Source organism: Pezoporus flaviventris, unplaced genomic scaffold, assembly GCF_033815535.1.
Source record: "Pezoporus flaviventris isolate CSIRO_AGI_PZ_B2104156 unplaced genomic scaffold, CSIRO_AGI_Pfla_v1 ptg000071l, whole genome shotgun sequence".
NCBI classification, from domain to species: domain Eukaryota; kingdom Metazoa; phylum Chordata; class Aves; order Psittaciformes; family Psittacidae; genus Pezoporus; species Pezoporus flaviventris.
In genome coordinates, this window is record NW_026892619.1 from 1,712,515 (window position 1) to 1,732,574 (window position 20,060).

General features: G+C 42.9%; 1 long non-coding RNA gene across 2 annotated transcripts; it reads left to right on the plus strand.

Annotated features, from left to right (window-relative positions):
- The first annotated feature begins 1,083 nt into the window (after nucleotides 1-1,083).
- Nucleotides 1,084-17,050, plus strand: LOC133279072 (uncharacterized). 2 transcript variants are annotated; one of them, XR_009746763.1, is made up of 7 exons: nucleotides 1,084-1,221; nucleotides 1,802-1,879; nucleotides 2,900-3,067; nucleotides 3,410-3,667; nucleotides 9,629-9,753; nucleotides 15,504-15,661; nucleotides 16,495-17,050. It is a non-coding gene; the product is annotated as an uncharacterized LOC133279072 (long non-coding RNA). The 2 variants fall into 2 exon arrangements; XR_009746764.1 differs by lacking the exon at nucleotides 3,410-3,667.
- The last annotated feature ends 3,010 nt before the right edge of the window (nucleotides 17,051-20,060 follow it).

A 20,060-nucleotide genomic window follows, 5' to 3' on the forward strand; every position in this document is an offset into this window, starting at 1 on the left:
CAAGGTAGCACATCTGACTACAGATCTCTCTCATAAGAAGTCAGCCTCCTTTTGTGGTGATCTAGAAGATTCCATTTCATCTGTAGGAATGCTCCTTGCCTGCTTTGAAACAGTGTTTGGATATTGCAGCAAATATCTCTTGAGATGAAAAACACTGCTAAGCAAAATTATTAACACTCTGCAGTCAAACGAGGGCTAGATCCATCCATTTCCTTTGAATTCCTCTGGTTTTGTAATGCAGGTTTCACTGTAGGAAACGGACTAAACAATGTCCGTGGGGCACATGAGAGAGAAAAGTAATGTGTCCATTTTCCGTTTTCATGAATTCATCGCTACTCTAAAGATGCTCTAGGGGCACTGGTCTATTTGGAGTGATGGTTTTGCTGGTTAGCAGCCAGGCACAGCAGTGAACTGGGACCAGCTTGGTTTACCAGAAAAGCAGTGTGTTATGGTTGCCCCAGTTTTCTTGTTCTGCATTCAGAGGTATTCCTGTCATTGACTCATCTGGCTCAGAATATGGCCATGACTCAAAACATCAAGGTCAGGAAAGCACATGATCATGATGCTTATCAAGACCTCCTGCCTGCACTGAATTTGCCAGAAACCCCATAAAGAAGCGGTGAGATAGCTTGTGAAATGACAAGAGTGATTTCTACTTGCTCAGGACTGGCTCACACACTGCGACTGATGCCTCGAAACCAAACTGGGGCTCTGTTGACAGGCATGGTGAGAGTGGATAGTCAAAGCAAAATGCAGTCAACTGTAGTTATCTATATTTAGACCTTAGGGAAAATAACTGGTTATAGTTTAACTGAGACATATGTCACTGTCCTGACTATCATTTACTCTGAGGATTCCCACCTTGGACGGAGCAGGGAGTGGTTCAGGTTTTGTTGATGTGAGACAGTGGGAAAGGATAACAGGGCACAAGGTAAGTGAGGATCATCCAGTTGGCGACTGGAAGAATTTTGGAATGCCTGTGGTTTAACCCAGGGTGAATTCAATTTCTGACTATTCTTCAAAAGCAAAGCTCATTGCCGTGCAGAAGCAGAGCTCACAATTCCCAAGCAGACCCGCAGCAGTGACTGCTGACCACCTCTGCCTCCAGCCACATCCCTCCAGCCTACCTCAAGACTGAGAACCTTTGTTTTGTGAGAAAATGTCAAAATCCAGGCAGCCTTGAGAATCCTGGAGGGGGAGAGGATCAGGCTTGGTGGCAAAGTAAGGAACGAGTAACAAAACCTAGCCATGGATTTCTAAAGTAACACAACTCATCACTTGCTTCTCTGACTCGGATTCATGGGTTTAGACATTGCTGTTAAGGGGAACAGAGTTGTGGAAATCTAAAGCTTTTCCTGCCTGCAGTATGATTTGCAGCAAAATATATGGTAGGTACATTGAAGCTAAGGATCCTGCCTTGAGTTAACTTGTTGGCAAAGGACACAAATGCGGCTTCAGCAAGAGCTGACTTCTCTGCAAACTAAATTGGCTAATGTATGAACCTGCCACTCAGTTAAAGTGTTCCTGTCATCCCCCAGAATGCTAGCAATAAAAGGATATTGGATTGTGCTGCTAGACTGGGGTCCAGAAAAAAGCTTCATATTCTGAGTAATATTTATCTGAGCTCTCAAGGGAAGGTTTGGCTGGGTCATGTCTCAGATCTTTAAATCTTCCTGGCATTGACCTGATTTTGCCTTTGCTTTCTTGGTGCTCTGATGTACTGCATGTGCATGGTGCTGTAGTATCAGTCCTAAACCTCTGTCTAAGGGAGTCTTTACTGTATCAAAACCCTTTCATGCAGTTTTCCCAGGCAGAAGGAAGACTTTCCTATCTGAGCTCCAGATCTGGGAAATGGCCATTCAGTAACACAGAGCCTGAGGTATAGTAATGCAATCATGCTGCAATAGCATGAATTGTCAATTTAAAGAGAGGAAAGATGTGCTGAATTATTAATGTTGATTGACAATGGATAAAAATACCTTGAGAAAGGGGGAAAGCGTTTAATTGTTCGTGTAATGCATGTAAATGTGCTTATGACATCAGAAATCTGATGAGGGAGAAACCATACATGAAATCTGTACACATCTTGATGTTATATCCTCCCTGATCCACTTAAAAATAGACTGGACAGGGTACATCAGAAGGCAGAGAACAACACCCTCTAAATTTCTCCATTACTGATTTCTTGCATGCTCTGAAATGCGTTAACCCATCAACCAGGGAAGGGACTTGAACTGAAAACAAACCCAGTCATTTCTCTATTTTCCTTAATAGGATTTCTGGAACAGGAATCTTTGACGGGGGCAGGGGTTAGGAACCTGCTCCTATGTAATTCAGTTGCAAAACAACCCTTTTTTCAGGTCTGAAGGGACGTTCCTTTTGAATTACCTCATGGTAAACAGCAGCAAGATCCTTAGCCCATTCCTGCCCTCAGCATCCCTCCCCATCCTATTCTGTTGTGATCTGATTCCAGATCCCTGTTTGCTGGTGGTGCCTGTCTTTGCATCCGAATTGTTACACTGCCAAACTCTGTGCTACCCCTGTATGTCCTGTACCCACAGATACTTTTAGTCTGGTCTTTCTTTAGCCCATTGCATAGCTAAGTGAAAAATGCAGCTCTGAGGTAGGGAATGAGTTCTGTGGTGCACATGATTATAATTACAGGAGCTTTTTCTTTCCCAAGGTGCCAGGTATCAGCAGTCTGTTCATATTCAGGTTCTGATTAGCAGTACAGCTTAGAAGAGGTCTTAAAATGGCTGTGTGGTGATTTCAGCCTATCTATATGTTTAAGATTGAATCAGACTCCCAGGAGGTGCAAGAGGGACAAATTGGCTCATGTTTCTAATAACTTCTAATAACTTCTTCATTTGTAAAAGCAAAGGGAATTGTGTTTTTTTAGGGTCTTGCCATCAATACATATTGATCACTTAACAAAGCCAGTCTTTGAGCTATGAAAGGCCTTTGATTAAAATTTCACTTGGCAGCCTCGTGGATTAGACATCTTCATGAACACTGGAACCCCCTGATATGAAAAAGGAAAGGAAATGAGGAGGCAGTAACCTAAGGTGTAAGAAGTGGAAAACTACATATTAAATGCCAGACACGTACTCTTAGATACTACTGTGTCACTTCAGATATTGTACAGTCAATTAGGTTCATAGGGATGGATGTAATCACTGCAGGAAAAAATCTCAGGGGCTAAAAATACTCTGTTTAAAGCATTCAGACCAGTACTTGTAAATCTCACTGTGTTTGTTAAGAAGCTGTAGGTTTTCTGCTACATTCTTGTGGTAATTGGAATTCTCTCTGCCTTAGAAAACTGAGTTTGTTTTGAATGGGAAGCAAACTTTCTGCTACAAAATCTGTTCTGGTATAGCTGAAGTTTCACCTTTCTCTTTGTTTTTACCAGAAAACTCCATACCACATAGGGAGATAGCTGATATTACAAATAAATGCTACTGTGGATGAGTCAGCTGCTGAGGAGGGGAGCACTGTTCAAGTAACTGTCTGTGGAAAGAAAGAAAAACTCTTTTGAGATTCACCAGAAAGGAAGAAAGCAGCACTTTATTTAGCTGTAAAGCAGCAGTTGTGATCAGAGGTGACAGAGGAAGGTTTTCTTGATGCAAGTGATCCATTCTGGCACTTGGAGGCTGCTAAGAATATCTAGGTGGGTGATCTAACCCTTTCTTATGTGGTTATTTAAGATGTTTCAGCAAGGAAGTCTTTAGGGGACACCACAGTTAATGCCACGTTGAGCTGTATAATGAATCTGATCAAGTGTGTTTCTCCAAAACATCATCCATTTTTTAGTTAGTGATAAACAGTTGTGACCACAGTCATTCAGAGACAATGAAGTGGTAAAACCAGATCTTCTCCCATATCCCTCAGTAACGGGACTTCTTTGGGGGCCTCCATTATCAAAGCACTAGAGGCCTGAAAATTACTCAGGAGAAATGTGATCTTCTCTCACAACAGAATGAAGCTGGTGTAGAGGAGGACATGAAAGAAAGCAGAAATGACAGAATGTACTTAAAGTTATTAACAGGCTATAAATGATTTGGTTTCGTGTGCTGCTTCCAAGTGCGAACACACTAAGTCAGCAAATCCACCAGAAAAGGGTTGCTTCAACAAAAGGTAATAATTGCCACTTGCTACTCTGTCCTAAGTGAGCAAATTAGAATATTCATCTAAGTCATTGCACCTATCTCTGCATGCACATGCTTATATCTGACCTAATTACTTTGCTAGCCTTTATAATCAATAGATACACACATACACACGGATAAAATCTGAAGAATTCTGATTTTTATCAAGAAATGGAAGGTCCTACTTATATTATCTTTCCTACTCTGTGAGGAGGTAATTGAGCAAAACCAACCATTTCCTGACTGGGGGGATCTCTTATGACCTCAATTAGTGCATGGGAAGGATGGAAACATTTTTTGTTCTATTTTAACCTAATTCTCTTGCCAAACCTCTTCTTCACAGGCTGCAGATTAATTTTTCTAATGGTTATTAGATCTTTATCTGTGGGTAAGACAAATAGCACAACATCTGCAAAGGTTAATGCTAACTTGACCAATCCTCTCCTTTAAAAGGCAAAGCTATATTTCTGTGACCTGGAGCTGCCAGTACTGCAGATGCTGTGCAGTTACAGGACACAGGCACCACCTCATGGAGATGGGATTCTGGGCAGGACAGGAGAGCATGTTGCTGCACATGGGCCAGTAGAGGTTATATATCCTGTACATATGTGCAGAATATAAGGACTTCAGCACTTTGGGGGGATCTTTCTAACCTCAGCTGTGAGTCAGAAGCTCTGTCACCCTGAACTCCCACTGCAGGCAATGGGGACACACATTCATCTCCAGGTTTGGTAGGAGTCTCTGTATGGAAGCAGCCAACTCTCCGTTGCCTGTGAAGGAAGCCTTTAGTGACAGCTTCTAGTCTGAGTGTCTTCAGTGGGTGACATGAATCTGTGATCCCACAGTTAGATCACGAGCCTCAGACTCCCCTGTTCTCTAAGTTGTTTCAATTAATCAAGGTGAATGGTTGTATGGCTGGAAGGCAGGTTGTTGTATGTGTAACTAAATCTCAAGTCACACAAAGGAGTTCATGCCCGTAAGACAGGCAGATTTAAGGCTTTTTTTTTCTGTCAGATAGGGATGAAATTAATTTCACTTATTAGCATAAACCCCAAGGCTCTGTAGATGGCTACAGTGACTGAATTTGGACTAATGTCTGAAATGCGGCCATTCCAGCCCTCTACAATCCGAGGCTGTCACAGCCACTGTGTTTTATAGCCTTGCTTCCAATCTGTTCCTCCCATGGCAAGGTCCCAATCATCCAATTATCCCAAGTGCCAATCTCTCTGAGACCCTGTGCTAATAATCCTCAGTATTAACAGAGCTAGTGGCACTAAAGTATGAGAGGATTGGTACTTCTCTACATAAAATTATCTTGATAAACTCAAGATCAAGACTGGATAATCAAAGGATTGCAGTTGCAATTGGACAACTTAGAAGTATTTATTAATGGTATATATATATTAAACTAGGCTGAATAGATTGCAGGTGGATTGTAGTCTATTTATAAAGGACAGCAGACAGTACTGTGTCCCACAGTCCTTACGAGCTAAACCCCTCTTGTGTTTTAGCACCAGAATAAATCATCCCATTTTTTGTTGCTACTACTCCTATATTCCAGCCTGAAGTAAATCTCAGTGAAGAACCTCAGTGAAGAACCTCAAGCAGCCACACTTTGTGCCTTAGATAAAGGCACAAAAGTATGCAGACACCAAAGCTAATAGGCAGGCAAGTAATAGGCAACAATTCAGATTGCTATACCTGGATTCCAGAGCTGATTGTTTGTATGCAGCCCCCAAATGTAACAGATTGAAATTAATCTATGACATTTTCCCCTTTGTTGCCTTATTAGTTTGGAAACAAAGATATTTCTGTTGAATGGCTTCTTAAAGCCCTCAACAGTTCTCCCTCTGGGCTTTAATAATTAAATCCATTCAGTGAAGTGAATTCATTGCAATGCTAAGACAAGGTGGCTTCAAAACCACTAGATTTAGTGTTGATTAGAGTATTTCCCTAGGCAGTGATAAGCAGCCATCAGCTGACTCAGTTTCTTGCTAAGTAGGATTCAAGTGTCTAATTCTCGTATCTGTGGAAAAACCCCCACATTGTTATAAAGGAAAAGGTCAAAGAATGCACAAGCTGAAATTTGCTATTTAGTTCTACCCTAAGGCAAGCTTTAAGTATAGCTGGGTCTGCAAAGTGGTTGTAGTTAAGGGTAGGGTATTTTTGACTCCCAAAGTGCCTACTCTTAGCAAAATCACTCTCACTGAGTTTTAAAGACAGAGGGATGGAGAGCCTGACAGAATTATACTCAAAAGGTTAAGCCTGTCAGAAACCAACCTGAACCACAGTGCATTAACTTTGCCCTATACTGAGGCAACTATTGGCCGCTGAAACAGAAACCTGCACATTCACTGCAGGGTGCTCCCAAATTCATGCAAAAGGCTGTGGAAGAAGAAACAAATGGGGAAGCACAAGCTGCCCAAACCTCCATTTGTTTCTCTTCCCCTTGCAATTCACAGCTTACAATGTCTTTATGAGAGCAGAGCTACAAATAAGTTGGCTGTTCATCCACCGTGAAATGATTTCTAAATTCCTATCCATTATCTGAGCAGGAAGAGGCACTGCTGTTCTTGTTTATTGTGCCTGCAAAAGAGCTTCTAGTGACACAAAGACTATTGAAGAGGATAGCTGGATGTCTTCTTGTTTTGCTAACTCTGTTGAGCTAGTTTGCCACTCAATGCCAGCTTCTTGAGAATGTTTGTTGGCCTCATCTTCTTTCAACTGATTAGTTGGATAGAATGGTCTTGACTGGAGCACCAGTTAAGAGTAGGGATTTTGTTATGACTGACGTTCAATTTGACTCTGATTCCCTAGTAAAAAGCCTTGAGATACTATAGGAACCCAGCTAGTATCTTCTTCCATGTTTTCCAGACTTTTGCTTCAATATTTTGAGACAGCAGATGCTACAATTCCTCCAGTCCCATTCTAACTCAAGCCAAAACTGGCAGATATTTGCATATTTTACTAATCTTGAGTAGTTCCAATCTACACTTCTACTAAAGAGAGCTCTTCCATTACTGATCACTGCTTATAGAAAGTACTTAGAAAGTTTTTAGCTCCTGTAGTACCATCTTTGTAACAGTGAGAATATTTACTAATCCCTGTTTGAACCATTTAACCCTATTCAGCTGTGATTTGTAACGAGAACTCACACTGTCGTTTCTCATGTGGAGGAGATCTACTCTTTATGTTGCCAACAGGTACTTTATTTCACTTTCACTGCCCCTGTCAGCAGCAGGAAGGCATTTCATATCTGTAGAAATTCCCAGGGGAAGTTAGTGACACAAACAGCGGGAGTTGGAGCAGCAGCAGGAGCAGGGGAGCAGCGTGCTCTTCCCATGTCCTGTTGGTGGTTCTGATGACAAGTCTTTGGCAGCATAGGACGCTCACTGGAGCCAAGAGAGCAGTGGGCAAATTTCACTGTTTCTGTTTCTGCGGTTTGTAGGGATTTTTTAATCGTTTCATGCTCCCTTTTCTGCTAGAGCAAAGCTGCAGTGCCTTTGTAGTCAGAACTTTCCTTGTTGGCTTTCCCGAGTCTTATATTGTTCGGCCAGATCTAAGTGCTTACAAGGATGTGATCTGTGTTATTTACCATAAAACAAGAGGAAAAGTGAACGGAATGCCCCCGTTCCCCTGGCTGTTTTGGCAGCAAGGGGACTGTAGATTAATTAGGAGTCCTGCTGGCTTCTTGACAGTAAAATCCTCAAGAATTAACTTCAGTAAATTACTGAAATGTGAAAATAATTTGGTACAATCTAGGAATGCCTTGGCATTGCTGTGTCAGATTAATAGCAATTCCTTGCACTTTCTGCTCTCTGGATGAGAGGTGCTTTATAAATAGAGGATGTTTATTTCAAGAGAGCTCAACTTGACGGGTGCAAAGCACCTGTAAGACTGTAGGACTGTAGCACTTTCCCTTCTGTGGCCAGCACGTTTTCAGATTCCCATATTCCCAATGTCACGATTATTGCCATTTCCATAACACTCAGTTGTGTTGATTCATCTGATCATACAGCCACACATTCAACCTGACTGTGAACAGCTCTGGTTTAGTCAGATCTGCTCCACGGTGGGAGCGCCAAATAGGTGGAGTGGTATTGCTGTGGGAAGAGCTTTTTCTCGCCAAGGGGAGGGGATGACAGGCAGGAGACATAGAGACCAGACCTTCACCCCAAGGAGGAGCAGCATGCAGAAACAACCAAGGGGGGCAACCTGGTGCACTGTGTGCTTAAAACCTGTTGTATGTTTAGTCCCTTAGCTGGCAACAGAAAGATGGTGGCTTTTAAAGATATAAATTAGGGATTTTGAAGAGCATCTTAGCATAAGAGATGCCTAATTCCTGTTCCTCTCAAGGCATTAAACACCCCTGATGACCTTTCTCTTTTGCAAGCCCCAGGTTCCAAATACATCCCCTATTCTATTATTCTATTTGCCTTATTAGTTTTAGTGGCTTCCCCCCCCCCCCATTTGCCTACCACCTCTGTCTCAGTCTGTGGTAGCTTTGTGTGTGCTGCTAGTAGTGTGCGCAACATGAATGCTGAAGAAAGTTAATACATTAACAACAACTGATGGAAAAATGCTGGATCACACCGGTAATAGCTTTTATTTGCTTTCCAAACATGTTTGCTCAGAAGTGTTTTGCCAAGAAAGACAGTAAAAAGGAAAAAGAGAGCATGAGCGTTAACTATAGAGTGTATTTCTAGGTTGTGCTAATATCATCATGAGGACGTGGGTCATCCAGGCAACAGAAACAATCTGAAGATCTCTGAGCTGAAGCATGTGATGTGAATAGCAAGGCCTTAAAGCAATGGCTGCAGTAACGGGTTTGTCACTGGCCTGTTGCCAGGGCTGACTTAAGGAAGGAATGGGTTGTGAAGATACCATTTCAAAGCAGCTACATTGCTAAAAATCAAAGCCTGTACATGGTCATTGGAAAAGAGGTAAGGCAGCTACATAGACCTGCTTGTTCCCCACAGGCTCACTCAGTGCTTTGAGCCTTTTCCACACTATACAGCTGGACAGAGGAAGACCATGGCAATTAGATGATTTCTCACTAAAGGGTGACAGACTCATGGGAGGGAAGCAGACACGACCTACCTAACAGCACTTCTGGTCCTAACTCGGAGCTAGTGAGTTAGTAGTAGGTTGTGAAAAAAAAATCACATCATTAAATGAAGTAAACCCTTTCAACGACAGTGATTGAGGTTCAGCCCTGACAGGAAGAAATCTCTTCTCTGCCTGCAAGGGCAATTTGTGTAATTACACATGTGTCAATGAAGAAAGGTAAAGAATAAATCAGTGTCAGAGTAGTAAAGCACAGCCCATTTCTTCCAGCAACATGAAGTATCTTATTGTATTAACATCCTTTATGCTTATTGATATCTTCTGGTTCTCAAATCTCCTGCCTTGTCCATAGGGTTGAAATTCCTGTGGTTGAGTTTGGTTTGTTTTTTAAACCCTCATTCTCCCATCTATCACAGAAGATAACTCCTCTGTCCCCTCTGAGAATATTGCTGTCTGATGCAACATTGCAGGCTCCAGGATGGGAAGATGAGAACCACTGCACCCTTAACCCTCTTCTACCAAAGCATGTGATAGCTGTCAGGTATGTCCGTGCTCATATAGCCTCTAAGTCCTTATTTCTGTAGGCAAAGAGCCAGTTGGACCCAAGATAATTGTTATTCTTAAATATAACCAGTGTGCAAGGTTTGAAGTACTTGGAATAAGCAAATACTGTAAAATGCAAGCTTATTGAGACTGCATCTTAGAGAAGGCTTTGTAAATAGCCATCTTCTGCTCACCTTCCTTTAGGTATCTGTGCCATACTGATAATGCCAAGACTGAAAAGCCCTTCTAGCTACAAACTAGGCAGGATTCATGGTTTTTTTTTCCTAAGATCTAGCAATGGATCCTGGTTTGATTTGGTGTTTCTGGATTATACTATATTGAAAATAACTGTATAACCACCATAACAATTGCAGTAGTAATGTTCCAATTGCTGTAGAGCTCTAAACGATCATCACTGCGGGGTTTTAGAGGCAGATCTGGTACAGTCAATAATGCCTTTTAAGGCATGATGTTTGATCTCAGCATATGGTAGTCAAGGGAAAGCTTTCCATCTGTTTTCATGAGGTCTGATGGAGTCACTGTCCATCACCATTTGAGCACTGCTTTTAGAAAACAGACTGAACAAACACTGCAGTTTACACCTTGTGCTTAATTCCAGTCGTGTGCAGGGTTTCACACCTAACCAGCTCTTTGCTCTTGCAGGCAAAGGTACAAAGGTATTAGCAGATTTAGGGGAAGTAAAAGAACATAAAAAGCTGAAAATGGATAGACAGTATTAAAGACTAGCATAAACGCAGGTTGGATGCCTTAACCCTTTTAACAGGGTGATTTAGCAGTAGATGTAGGACAGTGAACTTCAGTCTGTGCAAAGGATTGAGTGCCATCCAGACACAGCTGGGAATTGTCTATCATTTGCTTTGCTGTACTCTCACACAGGAGGAAAGCACAGAAATGGTAATGCCTACTTCTCACAATCCTATAGCTCCAACAGAGGAATAAACAAATAAGCCCTCTAGGAAGTAACTTGTAAGAGAATTATAAGAATGCAGTAGTGGTTTCTAGTCTAGGAAGGAGAAGAAAATATTCATGACTTCAGAGGATAATTTTATGCCTCATCACAAAAGATCACCAAGGCCATTGAGGGGGGGTGAGGGAAAAGCAGCAGGCATTTTGAGAAAGAAACGTGCTGTATTATAATAATGAGGGTTTGTTGGTTTGTTCATTGATTTTGTTCTAAATAAAACAAGCATTCAACTGAAGTTCAAAACCCAAGAAAAGGCTTATTTTCCCCCAGTAACTGACCACTGGTGCTCCTTACACCTTCCCCCATGGTACACATCCTAGCTGTTACAGGTTTGAGCAGTGTACTTGACTTCTCGTGGCAGTGTGTGAGGTCCTGCTTACTTGCTGTGTGCTAAATTAACCACCCTGCTAAAGAGCAGCAGAAGTGCTCTGTGCTTTGCTCTTCAAAGTGCATGTTTGGACTTGTCTTTACTGCTGGCTGCAGAGTCTATCCACATAAAGGGTGAATTCGACACTGAGAAGACAGCGTGCTATTCTATAGGCTATGCAGCTATGCTGCATAGTCTGTTCACATAAAGGGTGTGAAACAAATTCCTCTGGGTTTAATTCTAACATATTTGTGCCTAGAAACAGGATTTGTGCAGCTTTTCTGGGGTCTGCTTTCTGATCTGCTGCTGTGAGAGCCTGTGCACAGCCTGACCAGATGACACTTCATGCCAGAAAACAGCTCAGAAACATAAAACACCGTGTTCTCCTAGATTTTCTGATATCCTCTGAACAACTCTACCCTTAACCGGGGTGTTGAAGGCTTGTAATGAAGCAAATTCAAACAAATCTATGATTTGCTCATTTATCTCCCTCTCTGTAGCGTTCTAATAGGTGTGAAGAAGAGCTGTTGGCAGAGGTTGAAGTTTGCAAATGCTCTGATTGTCTACACATGAGGCACAGTGTGGCACTCGGGAGACTTACATAAAACTTTTCACTGGTGACACTGAGAGCATTTGACCAAAATAGTCAGTAAAACAACAGTTCAAAGGCTTGCAAGGAGCAAAGCATTGGTATTTGTACTTCAAAGTCTATCTAAATTGAGGAACAGACCTAACTCTCTTGCTGAGTGGTGCCCGTGTGTAGCGTATTTCACTCTTTTAATGTCTGCATCTCTCCTTAGCAAGTTCAGAAATGGGTGAAACAAAACTCTGTTCTGGCTGGTACACGACAGAAACCCCTCAGATCTGATGCACAAAGGTAACCTGGTCCTGCTTTACTGAACTTAGCCAAAGACTTTTGCAGCTGGTCTGGTGAAGCTTGCTAAAATAAAGCAGAAAGCTTAGGAATTGCTGGAAAGGCAGCTTAGCTTCATGAAACAAAAGCAATGCAGAGTTTAGCAGTAAAGAAGGCCATATTCTAAAGAACCTGAATTCATTTTAACATATGCAATGGCTTTCAGTGGGAGCAGAAGTTGGCTCAATATAGACTCATTTAATTAAACACTAATGATATTTTGGCAGACTCCTCCTAAGCCACAGAGGAACAGTCTATGCAATTAACTTGCAGAATCATCATTGATATTTGGCTGCTTTTGCTATATTAAATAAAATGTCTACAGAAAGCTCTAATGGATTGAGTGAGCAATTTGTGTAGAAGAGGGCCCATGATTAAGCACCACAGTGCCATGGAGAAGAAACATGACTTCACAGAAATCCGTAGCAAAACTCCCACAGACATCAGTGGGATGAGATTTCACTTTGAGTGTTTGTGAAGGTGGGAACATTTGCCTAATGCTAGCTTTGTGCCAGCATGCTATCAGCTCTATGAAAAACTGGCATCTGCTCCAGCTTGCCCAGACCTTTGGCTGAAAGCATCTGCTACCTTCTGAACTGAATTCCCAAATCCCTCCTGTCCCAGGTCTGATTGAAATTCTGTGAGTGTGTGGCTCAGAGCTTTCACTTGCAGCCTGGGGGAAAAAACAATAGGAAAACCAAAGGTGAGTACTGAATGTGAACTGATGGGAGGGGGGGCTGGCTACTCTAAGGAAGTTTTTGGTTTCCTTTGTTGAACAGCCTGCTAAAGGGTTGTTTACCAGGCTTCTTAATAACATAAACCACTTCTAGGCTTAGAACCAAACACCTACTTAGAACTAGATAATTAGGTGTGTATCTTGTGATCTACATTGTGTTCCCTGTAATGAACATACTGATGTTGTCTCATTGAACAGGTAGAGATTGACACTTTTAGTCTGGATAAAGCAGAACTCCTCACTTTACTGCCCTCAATCCAGTTAGTCCTGACAGAATGAGAACCAACACATCCTAGGCACATGTAGTAGCAGAATGTCCAGGAACATCTCACCCTGCTGTTTCCCAAAATCCAGGTTAGTCTCCTACATCAGGATGTGCATCTTTTAGAAGCACTAATCTCAGTGGGATGGATGATGCTGTTAATCTGCATTGCGAAGATAAAGACTCATTTATTTCCTGTCTCATTGGCCCTGAGGGATAATTGAGACACGGTCTTACAGTTTGGCTCTTTATAACTAACAGAGTGAAGAAATTTGTCTTTTGAATTATGCTCATCTCCAAACTATATTTTATTAACAGTATTTTATTACCCTCGCAGTGTATAACTGCAGTAGTGGGGACCGGCCAACAGTGGTGTTCACTGACTGACATGTGATTTTCTACTGTGTGATTAAATTGGACACAGTCCAATATTCCCAAGACTAGCACCTTCAAAATACTCCTGGAGTTCCTTTTAGCTAACTGGAGAGAAGAATGCCTTGAATCATGGTTATTGGTGTGCTATGTAATAAAAGCATAAAAACGCATATCAAGGGTGGTGACAGTGTCAAGCTAGTCTTGGTTACTGCAGTTATTGTTATATCTACCCCAAAATGATGAAGACTTCTAGCAAATCCTGCTGGGAAGGTAAGGATTTGCTATCTGGCATTTATATAACCAAGTCACACTCTCAGCATTTAGACCTATGTATATGCTCTCATCGTGGTGATATGTCTTCTGGTTCTAAAATGAGCAAGATCCTATTAGCGGTGGGAACTGAGTGTGATTGGCTGGAGAACTGGAGATGTTCCAGTTGTGCTAATAATACTTCTTGCTTGGAGACCATAATAAGCCAGTTCTGTTAATTTTTTGCCTGGCACATACAGTGTGTGATGTACAATAATGTCCATAAGTGGGTTTTGTGAGTGCTTAATGCACACACTTAAGTTTTGCAAAGCAGCTGTCGGAATTAACTGGATAACAACTCAGATGGTTAATCAGCATGTGAATACGTCAGGAACTGTGTCTGCAAAGAGATGTGCTATTTATAAACCCCTGGGGAGCTCTGCCACCAGATGGCCTTTTCTGAGCTGTGAGTAGTCCTTAAACCAGTTTGGTTTTGGTGTTTTACAGGATCACATAACTTTTAAATACCTTTCTGAAATGGCTCATTCTGTCTCCTAGAGATGCAGCTGAGGTGGGCATCCTCATCTCCCTAATGGGAACACCTGTTTCAGGCCATTTAAGCCTTGTTTTCCTGTGATATTAATGGTTGCAGGGGGATGGTTTTGCACGTACGACCATGTTCTTTTCATTCCTATTCTACATGGCACGTGTTGTAACCAAGTCACCTAATACGTTAAACAGGGATCAATCAAGACTAAGGAAGTTTAGATCAAACCTGCAAGTATTTAAAGATGCAGACTCTACTGCTTTTAGCAGTTAAGCTGCTACATAGGAATGAAGTTCATAGAATCCCAGAATGGTTTGGGTGGAAGGAATTTAGAGCTCATCCAGCTCCAGGGACCCCTTCCACTGGAGCAGCTTGCTCCAAGCCCCTGTGTCCAACCTGGCCTTGAGCACTGCCAGGGATGGGGCAGCCACAGCTTCTCTGGGCACCCTGTGCCAGCGCCTCAGCATCCTCACAGGGAAGAGCTTCTGCCTAAGAGCTCATCTCAGTCTCCCCTCTGTCAGATGATACAGAAATATGAACATACTCAACAGAAAACTGATTTTTCAAGTTTAGTCAAGGACTAGAGGCTCGTCTTGCATCTGTTAAATACTCAAAATACACCACAGCATCCTCTCAGTTATTTCTTTTTGCATTGAAATGATTTCAGCATCTCATATAAATATCATTAGCACTCGTAGTTCTAATTCTGGGACACTGAAGAATTTTCTTCCCTCCTTTCCTTGTTTTAATTTGTTTCCCCTTTCTCCCACTGTGACCAGGAATACAGTTTGTTTTTTTTGCATGTGGTATATACATTCCCACAAAAAGTCTGGGTTTGGAGAAGCTGACATTTTCCAAGAGAAATCCATTTCCTGAGAAAATCTCCAACCAGCCCCTTCTCTAACTGCATCCCGTTTGCCTTTTGTGGGCACAGATCCAGCAGTAATCACACAAGTATCAACAAAGCTCATTCCACAGAACTCACAAGAGACATCCTGACAGCAGAATCTGGCCCTCTGGAGGGATCTTACTGGGTTCTGGAAACATATTGCTACCAGCTCTTTTCAACTGGCATCACCTGTGTAGGTCATACACATTGCATGAAGTTCTGATTAAGCAAGTACCTCCTGCAGAGGTACCCAGAATCCAGCTTAGGCTTTGGTGGTGGCCTTCACAAGCTCTTCCAGCTCAGCCTCTCCTATAGAGAATGTTTATTATATGAATATCTACCTTATTCTGGGATGTTACAATGCTCTCCCTGTGCAGCCAGGGAGGTCCCCTTGATTTAAGTCTCCTCTTTCCCAATGGATACAGGTATAAAGAAACCACAATGGAAGCACAACATGGAAGAGGGTTATTTGGGTTTTACTGACAATTCCTGCTTGCTTTCTTCCCCTGAGGAATGTGTGGTCCCAGATTTGACTCCCAGCTCTGAGCCAAGTGCAGCAGATTCCTTTGAAGTCCTCCTGAAGGTAACTTGGCTTCCTATAGAAGTAAATCAATTCCAGCATTAGTAAGGCTGGCAGGACTTTGCCACAGAGAATGGCAACGTTACTGCTAAATACAAACCACGTACCCAAGTCACACTTAGCCAGCTAAGCCTGCATTTTTAAGCTCACTTGATGACTTTGAGCAAAGAGAAGGGACTCAAGCACTGCAGGCATCTTTGGCTCATTCTGACCAAAAGGACAGAAGAAAAAGAAGAATGGGTAGTAGTAAAAAACCCTGCATGCCTTTAGGAAGGCAATATTTCATCTGAATGAAATTAAGTGAGGTGAATTTCAATTTGGTATTTGTGGCACTACTGACTTTATTGATGGCAGTCTGCTTTACAGATTGCATTGATTCTTCCCTTTCCCAGAACATGCTTTACTTTCTAATTGGGGTTGTGCACTGTAGCAGAACCAGATTTCAGCTCGCTCTTCATCAGCAGGCACACACATCGCAGGAAGAAAAGAGAAGGCAGAAATTCCCCTTATGCATAGCAAATGCTTTCCTCTGTGCTTGCAAAACCAAAAGTCATTGTCTAGAAACTTGCAGCACAGGATTCTGAGCAAGAATTGTTCCGTATCCAAAAGCCTGCAGAATGACAGGAGCTTTTGCTAAATTCACTGTTTCTGAACGTTGTCAGAAAACAGAATCTGATTTTGCCTCACTGTTTTGCTACAAAGTGAAACCCAGCTATCAAAGTGGTGTTTTAGAGTTGTAAGACAAGCATAGTGAAATGTACTTACCGTGGGTTGATTGATCTGTGTTCTGTTTCTCTTGTATTATTCACATTTCATTGTCTTCTGCTGCTTTTCAGCAGGATTCTTAATGCCCAAGGGAAAAGCTTCTCCTCTCTCCATTTGCAAGAACACAGTTCCCTCCCAGTGAAACCTAATGATCACCTCCAACCTGTTCATCTGGCCTGCAGTTTGGGCACATGCTCAGATCTGAAGTAGACATCAAGTATTTGGAAGTCCCAGTCAAACACAACTCTAAGTACTTTGCTGTACGAAGACAGCTTAGGCATATACAGAAAGCAAACTTTAGCAAAGCCTGGGGTGACTCCATGCTACTGCATTAAAAATAGGAACACTTTTGTTTCAAACATGTCTGTAGCTGCTTCTAACCCAGGGAAAGAACTGTGTTATCTATCATTCATAGAGCTCTTAACCTTTAGGAGCAGCACACGTTGTGCACTATGTATATTTATCCATTAAAAAAGCCTGTAGGTTCATTTTTCCTCTCTGACATGAAAAATGTGGATGGAAGCACTAAAGGCTTAGAGTGTCTCTGTGATTTGCTTGCAAAAGTAAACACGAGCCAATACTGTAACCAGATCACATACTTGCAGTGGAACAAAGTGACTGATTTCATTTTCAGCCACACTGAGAAGAAGCAGAAAGCGCACCAGGAAATAGACTGAGCTTTCTTTAGTGTGGGAATGGAAACACATGTGGGACCAGTGGGCCTGATGGGGAGTTTTGGCCTCATTTTACCTGTCTTGGCCCTTGGGATACGCTAAGAAGAATAGCTCAGAATGAGATCATAAGGATTCTTCAGAAAAGCAATAAAACGGGTTTCTGTTCCTTCCTCATAGAGCAGTTACCACAGAATCAGTGTTACACTGGAGGTGGGCTTGGTCCAGATTTACTTACCCATCTTCTCTTGTGTTTGCAGCAAGGGGTATAGGATTTGGTGGGGTTCCTCTTCCTGTCAGTTCAGCGTTCAGATCCAGCTTTGGCTCAGCTGCCAGGGATGGAGAAAGGCAGTGAGTCAGGAGGCTGCCAAGTCATCCTCCAGCGTATTAGGCCTGAGCTGCAGCTTCAGGCAGATGTAGTGGGCCCTCTCCCTTTCCACACAGGAGGTGCCATTTCAGAATACAGTCCCATTCCCAGAAATGATGCTTAGCATTTTAGCAAAATACATAGTACCTTTGCTCCTGCTGACTGAAGGAGTCACAAGCAGCCTTGAAAGACATCCCTTGCTTAATATGATTAGCAGTAAACACTAATGCTGGGCTTGAAGTCCTGTTTAAGCATGCAAATGACTTAATGCTTCTTCATGGATCTGTGAGCATCACATTGGGCTTTGAGGGGTGGGGGTTTATTTGCAAGGTTGTGGTCAGATTTTACAAACTAATCTCCAATAATTTCCATTAGAAATGACTGTTAGCATCTATTTCTGCTGTGGTAGCAACTGGGCAACCAGAATAGCCTACCACCCCGCTGTTGTACAAATCACTGCATGTACTGTAAGAGCACACCCTCCCTTTAGTTTAGAAAGGGATGTTGCAAGGTCAAAGCGTCCTGCTGTGGTCACGTAAATAAAACCTTTCTATCCTTGGATGCAGTTGTGTCATTTTGGATCCATTTGTGGAACAGGTAATGTGCATCTGGGAAGATGCTTTAAAAGAATTTGAGAGGCTCTTGCCAACCTGAATCATTCATGCCAGTCACAGAGCTTATTGTAGCCTGGGAGAGACTGGGGGGGGGGGATGTAATCTGTTTCTGACTCCTGAAATCTGGCTTGTGGTCATCAGGAGGGTGCTTCGGAAGGAATTTCTTTGATGACAAAGAAAGGCAGGAGCGCAGCATAAAGCCATTTGACAAAGATGACCTCAGGTATCATCTCCCTGCTCCAAGGAGGAGAAGAGAACCCGGTGAATGTTTTCTGGGTGTGGATAGATGCAATGCATAAAGGAAAGTGAGAGACATAGAGCTATCCTGCTCAAGCAGTGTGTGTGCTATGGCCCTGCCAGAAGGGCTGGGGCTCCGGGGCTGTGCAAACGCATGGCAAGAGCCCCTTCCACTCCAAAAGGACTTGAGCCGTTCAAGTGCGGGAAGGGAAAGGACAGCGCTATCAGTCCCACTGCTCTGGCTGAAGTGTGAAGGGCAGAAATGTCCCGTATCCTGGCTGAGGTCATCCAGGCAGCTTTCAGCAGACACGTCCCTTGAGCCCAAACATTTTTGCTTCGAAGTCACAGGAGGTCAAGCTATAAAACATGCTCTTTTCCGCACCAGGAGTTCGTTCCTGCCTTCAAGCACCGTTCTGTGCGTGCACTGCAGAGCATTTAACAGTAAAAGGCAGAAAAATGCAGTAACGATGAGAAATGCAAGCTGCAAGTGGCACTTACCAGCTTGCTCTGTGTAAAGGCAAGCACGGGCACAAGTAAATGGGCTTACAAATCCAGGCTAAGAGAACACACGGATTTAAGGCAGATGGAAGACAAAGTGTTCTTCCTCTTACCAAGCATCAACAACCTAGTAATGAACACCTCGTGCTCCCACAGCCCTCCCACTTGGACGTGCACTGCTGCTGCTTTGCTTCGTTCTCCCTGCATCTCAGAGATAGCACAGAGAAGTCAGGCAGCTTTCCCAAACAGAACCAACGAGCAGCCAAGCTTGGTACAGCAGCCTTTATGGTATGAGTCACACCAGCAAAAAACAAGGTAGGAAAGTCTCATTTAAGTCTCATTTGCTGGGCAGGAGGTGAGACAGGGCCTTCCCCACTGGGAAGGCTCAGATTTGAGCTGTGCTTTGGAAGGTCTGCGAAAGCACTGAGCATTTCATTGCAAGTTCTCTTCTGTGCAAGACTGCAGTGAATTGACTGATGCCAAACCCAAGGAGAGTTCCAGGATGCGTCAGAGATGCAGAAAGGGGAAGTAAGGGCTTCCCCAGCCACCCAGCAGTGTTCTACCAAAGTAAGTTCATTGTTCTGTCGTTATGAAGAAAGTACATAGTGCAATGCATGGGGCAAGTGTGGGAAGTTGTAGTTTCTCTGTGTTGTGACCCATCTACCCTTATATTCTGATCTCCTAAAGCACAGAGGCTTCCCTCTGAAAGAATGAAGTAGTTTGACTGGCTTTAAGTGAATGGAAGGAAAGCTTCCTTATTGCAGTCCCATCAGCTTAAGGCTTGCAAGAAATTCACTGTGTAACTGGGAGATGAAGTGAAAGAAAACCTGGTATTCTTCAGTGAAAACATCAGTTTGTATGCCACATTTAGTCTGGGTACCAAGTCTGACATACGTCAAAGAAGACGCTCTCAGGGCCTGCAGACAGACAGCACCAAGAAACCAGCGCGAGTGCAGATGATTTATTCGCTCTGGTCTGAAGTGGTTTTGCTTCCTTTCTGTTGGCCTTGCAAATAAAAAGGAGGAAACAGGGGTAGATTTTAGCAAAGAGCAATGATGTGTGAGAGCAATGAGGCGCGAACCATGGGCCAGATCCCATGTAAACAGCAACACTAACGTGAGCTGTGAGTGATGGGGGTTCTGTAACTGAAACCATTTTGCTTCGCTGTCTGTGTAAATAACTCGCATTCCTGGTGAGTTGAATCCTGGAATATCCATCCACACGTAGCAAGGAGAGCTGGCACTGATGGT